The 9550-nt window shown below is 42.9% G+C and overlaps 1 long non-coding RNA gene across 1 annotated transcript in view; it reads left to right on the top strand.

Annotated features, from left to right (window-relative positions):
- LOC129325150 (uncharacterized) overlaps positions 1 to 8506 on the top strand; it is a 41303-nt gene extending 32797 nt beyond the window's left edge. The window contains exon 3 of the long non-coding RNA XR_008596583.1: positions 8145 to 8506. This is a non-coding gene — a long non-coding RNA (uncharacterized LOC129325150). The remainder of the gene's footprint in view (positions 1 to 8144) is intronic.
- The last annotated feature ends 1044 nt before the right edge of the window (positions 8507 to 9550 follow it).

The following is a 9550-nucleotide window of genomic DNA, read 5'->3' on the forward strand; positions in this document are numbered from 1 at the left end:
TATGGAAAAGCTACAAATGGGAGAAAGATTCATAAGAGCAATTAAAGAAATCTATAGAGACCAGAATGCAGCAATTGTGGTGAATGATGAGGCTACTAAGAAACTGACTATAAGTAAAGGAACAAGACAAGGTTGCCCGTTGTCTCCGCTGTTATTTATTCTGGTATTAGAGATTCTGATGATACAAATACAAGATGAAGAAATTCGTGGAATAAAGATAAAGGACTTTTCTTATAAGGTCAGAGCATTTGCGGACGATATAATGTTAATTGTAGAAGACCCAACGGAGAACATGCCAAAAGTGATAGAGAAGACCAAGGAGTTTGGAGACTTGGCAGGGTTTTATATTAACAAAAAGAAGTCAAAGATATTATGTAAAAATATGACTAAGCAAAAACAACAATTGTTAATGGAAATAACAGACTGTGAAGTAACAAGTAAGGTGAAATATTTGGGAATTGAACTGACTGCAAAGAACATAGATCTATTCAAAAATAATTATGAAAAATTATGGACTCAGATAGAGCAAGATCTGATTAAATGGAATAGACTGAATTTGTCATGGTTGGGAAGGATTGCAGCAGTTAAGATGAATGTGTTACCAAGAGTAATGTTTTTGCTACAGACAATACCAATTATTCGAGACTCTAAGCAGTTTGAAAAATGGCAGAGGAAAATATCAGATTTTGTTTGGGCAGGCAAGAAGCCTCGAGTGAAAATGAAAGTTTTACAAGATGCAAAAGAAAGAGGCGGAATGCAACTGCGCAATCTAAGACTTTACTACGATGCAATCTGCCTAGTGTGGTTGAAGGACTGGATGATGCTGAAGAATAAGAAATTACTGGCCCTAGAGGGATATAAAAAAATATTTGGATGGCATGCATACCTATGGTATGATAAAGCAAAAGTGAACTCTATGTTCTTGCATCATTACATACGGAGAAGCCTATATGCAACTTGGAGGAAGTACAGAGACTATTTACAAGAAGGAACCCCCCTATGGGTGGTTCCATATGAGGTAATAGATCCGAGAGCTGTCGATACTGAGCAACAGTGTTTAACGTATAAGGAGATAACCCGAATAGAATCTTCTAAACTTAAAATAAAGACACAGGACGAGTTATCACCAAACTATGATTGGTTTCAGTACAGACAGATCAGAGATCTCTACAATTCGGACTGTGCAAAGGGAGGCATAAGAACAGAGAATTCGGAACTAGAGCAGACACTTTTAAAAGAGGACAAGAAGGAAATTTCCAAGGTATACCAAGTACTGCTGAAATGGTATACTGAAGATGAAATAGTTAAAGTACAAATGGTGAAGTGGGCCATAAATTTCAACAAAGAAATAACAATGGAGGCATGGGAATACTTGTGGAAGAATACAATGAAGACTACGACGTGTACTAATATTAAAGAGAACATTTACAAAATGATTTATCGTTGGTACATGACACCAAAGAAGATTGCGCTAGGGAATCTGAACACTTCTAACAAATGCTGGAAATGTAAAAAACATGAGGGTTCCCTGTATCATATGTGGTGGACGTGTGAGGTAGCTAGGCAGTACTGGGGGGAAATAATAAGAGTAATAAGTGAGATTTTACAATTTCAAATTAATAAGAACCCAGAACTCCTGCTACTGAACTTGGGAATGGAGGACATTCCAGCTCAACACAGGACATTGTTATTTTACATGACAGCAGCGGCTAGACTTTTGTATGCGCAAAAATGGAAAGTACAAGAAGTGCCAACTATTGAGGATTGGATTTACAAATTGCTGTATATGGCGGAAATGGACAAAATGACAAGAAAATTGAGAAAACTTGACCCAGGACAGTTCAACACAGACTGGGAGAAGCTGAAACAATATTTGGTGAAGAAATGGGAGGTGGGAGGAGAACTGTGGCAGTTTGAGAACTATTGAAACATAATAAAATGCAGAGGGGGGTGACTTTACCGGGGGGTGGAGAGGCAAATGAGAATTTCTAAGCAGTTATTTTGTTAGATTATTATATATAGAATAATACATAGAATATTGACAGAAAATAACTAATTATAAGGACTGACTAACTAATATTACTTTTGGTAAAAATTGTATAAGGTACTAATTTGAATAAGTATACCTTAGTATACCTATATATCGGTATAAGTATACCGATATATAAGATATATATCGGTCAAATGGATTGATAATTTTTGATGATAGTTATATAGATGTATAAGTAGAATAAAAATAATAATATAATTAAATATAACTAAAGTAGAATGAAGATAAGGTATGCAGAAAAAGTAACATATAGAGTATAAGTTAAATTGGTTGACTTATATGAATGTATGGTTTATATGGTTTAAGGTTTATAGAAATATTTGAAATTATGAAAAATGGGACAAATTGTTTGTCTAATATGGAAGAAGGGACTTAAAGATAGGGTATAGAGTATTAAAAATAGTTAAAGAATTATTGCTTAGGATAAAGGGAAAGTATATGTTTGTTAGATAGAGGAATTTAAAATGACTAAGGGAAAAGGGACAAAGGGTTGGAAAACTGTTGGAAGTCTATAAAAAGGGGGGAAAGGGAGGGGGTTAGAAATTGGGAAATGGGGGAATTGATTGTAATGTGAAATTAAATGATTCTAATCCAATAAAAATTTTATTAAAAAAAAAGAAAAGAAAAGAAATTCACAAGCATAAGCAAAACTTCAACAGGAAAGAAGAAACCTTAAGAATGAACAGAGCATGGTTTCCAGTTCTGAAAAACACCAGGCTAACAAAACACTCTATACCCAACAATAGCCCTGCAGAGAAGATTAGCACATCAAGCACCAATCCATATGCAAAAGAACCTCCTCAGGATACAGTGAAGCCTCCCGCCATTAGCATTCCACACCCTGGGAAACTCTTACAGGATGACTCAGCTCAACCCCACCCCTCCTGAGTAGATATAAATGACCTGCCAACATCTTTTCCACACTGTGACGCTGAGAGATCTCTGTCTTTTGGTGCTACACCTCTGAAGATGCCAGCCACAGCTGCTGGTGAAACGCCAGGAACTACAATGCCAATACCACGGCAATACAGCCCGGAAACCCACAACAACCATCTTCCACCTGATCCATCATCTATCTTTTCTGCAAGGGAGCTCTGTGAACGATGCCATACCAGAGCATCTATGCTCAGTGAGGTACACCTCCTTTGACCAAGCGGTCAAGGGGGTTTCACAGATGTGGGGTAGAGGCAGAGATGGCAAAATGCGACATTAAGTCTGCCTTTTGGTTTCTCCCTGTCCACCGTGATGATTTTGAGCTCCTGGGTTTTGTGTTTGAGGGCAGGTATTACATGGATCGGGCCCTACCGATGGGTTGTTCCATTTCTTGTGTGGTTTTTGAGCGCTTCAGCTCCTTTCTCGAATGGCAAGTGCGGCGCCGGGAAGGTTGTTATGACACGGCCCATTATTTAGATGATTTTTTGTTCGTGGGGCAAGCATTGTCTGGGCAGTGTGCCAGACTTCTGGGCACTTTCATGGCATTGGCCGAGGAGCTGGGGGTTCCATTGGTACATGAGAAGACGGAGGGCCCCTCTTCAGTGCTCACCTTTTTGGGCATTGAGTTAGATACGATTCATTAGTTATTAAAGTTGCCCTCAGACAAGGTTGTCGACCTTAAGGCTCGGCTTTGGGAGTTCAGAGCCAAGTGGAAGGTATCTCTTGTGGAGATATAGCAGTTGGCTGGGTACCTTAACTTTGCCTGCAAGGCAACTGCACCTGGCAGGGCCTTTTCGCGTTGTCTTTGTGATGCTATGGCCCCTTTGCGTGCACCCCATCACTGGATGTGGATTACTAGGGGCATTCGGGAGGACCTGCATGTCTGGGTTGAGTTCCTCCGTGATTTTAATGGAATTACATTCTGGCGAGACAAGTTGCTGCTCAAGGCTGAGCTGCAAGTCATGTCTGATGCCTCAGGTTCCACTGGTTTTGGGGTGTATTTTAGGAAACACTGGTGTGCGGAACAGTGGCCGCCTGAGTGGCGGACATCTGACATCACTAGAGATCCCACCTTTTTGGAGTTCTTCCCTATTTTAGTGGCTGTTCACCTGTGGGGCAGGGAGTTGGCCAACCACTCTGTCCACTTCTGGTGCGATAACCAGGTAGTGGTGCACGTGGTCAATTCCTTGACCTCCAGAACTCCCAGGGTTATGCGGCTGGTGAGAGCATTTACATTGCTGTGCCTCCGGTGGAACATCTTGTTTAAGGCCAAACACATTCCTGGCATTAACAACGGTGTGGCAGACGCTTTGTCTCGCCTACAGATAGAACGTTTTTGGCAACTTGCCCTGGAGGCCGGTCAGCAGCTGACTCAGATGCCTCTGGAGCTGTGGCAGCTTGGGAGGCCGAAGTTCAGCAGGCCATCCAGCTAGCCATCACGCCCAGCACAAGGAGAGCTTATCAGAGAGTGGTAGGCCAGTTGGCGGAGTTCAGGAGGGAAGTGGGTCTTGGTGAGATTTGGCCCATTCCAGCTACACCCATTCTGCAATTTTGTGTTTGGCAGAAGGGCCAGGGAATGGCATTGAAATCTATCAGGGGACAACTAGTTGCCTTGTCTTTCATGAGCAAAGCCCGGGGATTGCCAGAGGCCACGGGCGATTTCCGGGTTTGAAAAATGCTTGAGGGTTGGTCCCGGGAGGGTGTGATGCACGCAGACCCTAGGGAGCCTATATCCCCTTCAGTGCTTAAAGGACTTAGTGCTGCTTGGGTGGATATTTGCAGTTCCAAGTATGAAGCCAGGTTGTTACATGCTGCAGCTTTGATGGCCTTTTTGGGGGCATTGCGCGTTAGCAAGCTTGTGGTTAGGTCAGGTAAGGTTACGTCAGGTCGTGCCCTTATGGCAGGTGACCTGGAATTTGGAGATGACTTTGTTTCCCCCAGGATCTGCTGGTCTGCTGCGTCAGTATTGGGAAGTGAAGGGGAGGAGCAAGGCAGTTTGTTTCGACACCAGGATAGTTCCCCCTTGACCCGGTACCAGTTTTGGACAGTTACAAAAAGGGCTCTGACCAAGCTGGGTTTGAGCGAGGTTAATTTTGGCACCCATTCCTTTCAGATTGGGGCTGCATCAATGGCAGCGGCCATAGGGTATTCTGGGCAGATGATTCAGCAGGTTGGCAGGTGGAGGTCCTCTGCCTACTGTTCCTATGTCCGTCCTCTATTGCATTTCTGAGTGGTCACTAATTGGTTGTTTTCTTAGGTCCTGTGTCTTGTGGAGGTAAGCAGTGGAACCTTATATGCGGGCACAGCTTTGCCTTTGGGTGGCCCATCAAACATGGAGGATACCTATGGGGTCCCAGCTTATGTTGAGTGAATGGGCCACAGTTGAGTGGTGGGGCCAGCAGGGCCTTAGGTGGTCCGGCTTGTTGCCTTTGTTGTTTGGGGAGGGGCATGTTGCTCCACCTCATATCCTTGTTCATTTGGGTGGAAATAATCTGGGACTCATGCAAGGCAGAGCCTTGTCCTCGCAGGCACAGTTGGATCTTCGTATTATTGCTGAGCGATGGCCAGGTGTGCTAATCATGTGGTCAGCAATGATCCCTCAGAAGGTTTGGAAAGAGGCTGAAGATCACCAGGCTATTGAGAGGGCCAGAATGAAGGCCAATAGGGCCATTCAGAAGGCCTTGGGGGGTGGGTTGGGCATTTATCTGCCTCACCCTAAGATCAGGGCCGAGTTTCCCAACCTCTACAGAGGTGATGGGGTGCACCTGTCTGAAGTGGGCAACAAATTTTTTCTGGAAATCTGCGGCAAGGGCTTAGGTTGGCCTTAGGCAACTGCGGGGTGCCAGGGCCTATGCAGAGGCTTGGCCTTGGCGTTGGCAGGTTTGGGTTTGAGATAGGGTGCAGGCCAGTGAGGACCCTTGGTGCTTCCGTATTGAGGGAAGAAGGGCCTGCCAGTAGTGGCTGGTACTGCTTCGATGGCTGCCAGCTGCAGGGGCAGGCTGCCTTCAGGAACCCCCGCTGCAAGTCCTTCCCTCACTGCTCTTCAGCTGAGGTGTTCAGGAGCTTGAACGGGGGTGACCAAAATTGCCTGGCTGGCCGGGTCCACGCCATCCATGGATGGGTCACACCCGGGACTTTGGGGCTTGCCCAGACAGGTCAAGGCGGTGGTCCAGGGCAGACCCCATGGCTTGACCTGTACCACTTTAGGCCCTTGCCACAGTTTGGCTGTTATAGTTGTATGTAGTTAATAAAGTGGCCCTTAGATCCAAGCTTGGTGTCTGTCTCTTTATTCCAACTAGGGTGACAATACAGTGTGCCCAGAGCTAAATTTTTGGCCAGAATCCTACCAGCCACAAACACATAATCTGAAATCGAGAAGATTGTGTTCTTGTTATCTGACACTGAAAGCCATGTGTCTTACAGAGTCTCTCAGTTTGCACTTGCAGCCAAGAAGATAAGACCTAAGGTAGTATTGAATGAGGCTGTTTTGTGACTCCTGGGATAGTTTGGTATACAGTACTGTTTAAATTAATTTTCATTAACCTTTTTAAATTGTGATACTGGAAGTTAACTGTTGATTAGTTGATGTTATGTTTGGAAAATTTGTGACAGCCTATGGCTATAGACAATAAACTCTCTGCTCTGCTCACAGAAGATGTAGACTGAAACACGGTGTCTACATGCCTTCAAAGGAACACTGGGTGCCTTCCCTGTAATTTCAGCAGGCGGTTATGGAGGATGAAGACACTGAGAAACCTGAATAAAGTTCACTGTTTGCAAACAGTTTTTAAATGAATTTTCAAACATACCTTGCACATTAATGCCATTCCCTACAAACCAGTCAATGCTGTTTTGGTATTTTGTAGCATGTGGCATTACAATGGAGGTGGACATTTCTGTCTCAGGGGAAAACATTTGCCAGCTGGATTTCTGGTCCACCCTGGTTCTGTTCTGATCATGACTTTGCCTCCTCTCATCAATATACCAATTCATCCTATTTTTTTCAAAAAATGTACCAATTTATACTAGTACATGAAGACATCATACCACTACTCCTTGTTCACAGTATATTAAGCAGAAAATCCACTAATCATGCATCCAGCTCCCAGGAAGTAATTTGTGTACCCCATAAGTTGTATTTCAGTTTCAGCTAAATTGAACTAGAAACTCCATGTTCTCCCTTTCAAATTTACTTTTTTTTCTTAGAACACATACACTGAAAAATGGTGCTAATTCTTAATGATTTTTATATCATTAGTGATTTTCTTTTTTAAAAAAAAATCCTCTGGCTGTGGCTGAACTACTTAGAGTTAACAAGGCAGGAAGTTACAGTGAACATGGAGATTTACCCAAAATAGGAGCAAAAGGATCATCCACACCACATAAATTGTATTTATATTTCACAATGACTGGCAGGGGGAAACCCAAGAAATTATCTCCTGGAAAATTAGAAGTACACAAGAAAAGAATGAGAATGCATTTTCTGGAACTGTTCTTTATTCCTGTCTGTGCAAATGATGGCAACTGCACCACGATTGACTGCTGTGGAACAATCCAAGGTTTACTAGTAGAATGTTTACTAAAAATGCTTCAAAATAAATAAAATCCAAGTTTTTTAGGAAAACATTTTTTGCCCCAGAGACTTCAGTCTCTATTGAATTCCATGTATGCACTGAGTGGAGAATGAACTCTGATAAAGCTAGAAATCCCTAACATTCCAGTTTCCACCCTTTTTTCTTGTTGAAATTGCTTCTATTTTCCCATCCTGTTCAGAAGCAAGTCCCAGTAAAGTGGATGTGTATAGGACTGAAGTCTATACAGCAGTCCTACAGAAATCCAGTTTTTAATATTTCAAATATGTAGTACTTGGTTTGTTGCAGAAACAGTCATGACTAGGGATGCCAACTATGGCTTGGAAAATTCCTGGAAATGTAGAGGTAGTGTCAGAGGGATGGAGCTTGAGGAGGGAGCTAAGCAGAGATGTAATGCCATACAGTATCCCTCTGTTACTGCCATTTCTTCCAGGGTAACTGAGTCCTATAGTTTGGAGATCAGTTGTAATTCTGTGAGAACTCCAGGCACCACCTGGAGGTTGGTAATTCTACTCAGGACATCAAACTACTGATTCATGTGGTTCAGTACTGTCTACTTTGATTTGTAGGATCTCAAGAAGAAAAAAGGTCTTTTCCAGCAACTGTTACCTGATATTCTTTAATGGGAAATGTCTTGGACTGAATGTGGGTCTTTCTGCGTGCAAAACAGGTGCTGTACCAATGAACAAAAGCCCCTCGTAGAGGAAATTTTCCAAGGAAATCTGTGGGATCTCATGTTCTTCAAATAACCCATGTGCACACAGAAAAATCTTGGCACTAAAATGAAGAGGATATATTCTTAAAATACTGAAGCCTCCAGATCCAATTGTGATGTTAAAAAAGTAAAGGAAGTTATAAGGAAGATGCTGTTACACTTGATTGAATTTTCCTCTTTGTAAATTAAAGTACAGCTGCTTTGGGAGGAGATGTTATGTGGAACCCTCTTTGAGTAATTAGAAAGGCAGAGCTGCCAAAATCAATTTGCCTACCTGCCATTCTGCTGGCACTAAGTTTCTTGCACCCATTTTGGAAAGTTGTGTGTCCAAAGACCCCACTTACTGAGCCATTGCAAAATAAATATCAAATGAATGGAGCCATTTTGTATATAGATGACAAGCAATTACATTACAAGACATAAAAGCTAATGGATGCCATGAATAAGAATATGAGTGAAAAATCCTGTTGCCTAAAAAAAATTAGATAAAGAATGGGAGTAGTACAAAGAAAGAAGAGGAAAGGAGAGGCAAAGTCTTAGAATGGTGCTCAGAAATGACAATGTATAATGTACATTACAAGCAGGGAACCCACAAGGACTTGCAGGGGTCATCTCATTCCCCTGTCCCCCACCATTTCCTCTTTCTCTTCACTGAAAGCCCTACAGCCCCTCCCCTTTTCCCTGCTTTTTTCTCTCCTTCCCAGCCAACAGCTAAGATATCTTTATCTGCTCTGTGGCTTCTTCAGCTTTCCTTCCTTCCCTCATCCTGGAACTTCTACCTGGGTGCAATTCCAGCCACTGAGCCAGGCCCAGTTGCACAGTGGGGACACTCAGATACTTTTGGGTAACTGCACTTTCTCCTGCATTCCCCTCCTTACACAATTTCCTCTATTTGGCCTCCTGGCAACCATCATATCCTCACCTTTCCCTGCTTTCTTTTCTCCTTCCTACGTACCCACCAACCCTTTATCTAAACCCTCTCTTGTATTCACCTATACTTATTGTTTACTTCATTTATACCCCACCTTCCTCCACAATAAGGATCCAAAGCAGCTTACATCATTCTCCTCTCCTCCATTTTACACTCACAAGAAACCTCTGAGGTAGGTTAGGCTAAGAATGTGTGACTGGCCCAAGGTCAACCACTGAGCATCCAAAGCAGACTGGGGATTCAAACTTTGGATCTTCCAAATCCTGTTCTAAAACTCTAAGAACTACAGCACACTGGCTTACATGAGGTGGCTGTTATCAAACAGTAGC

The sequence above is a fragment of the Eublepharis macularius genome, chromosome 2 (genome assembly GCF_028583425.1).
Source record: "Eublepharis macularius isolate TG4126 chromosome 2, MPM_Emac_v1.0, whole genome shotgun sequence".
NCBI lineage: Eukaryota > Metazoa > Chordata > Lepidosauria > Squamata > Eublepharidae > Eublepharis > Eublepharis macularius.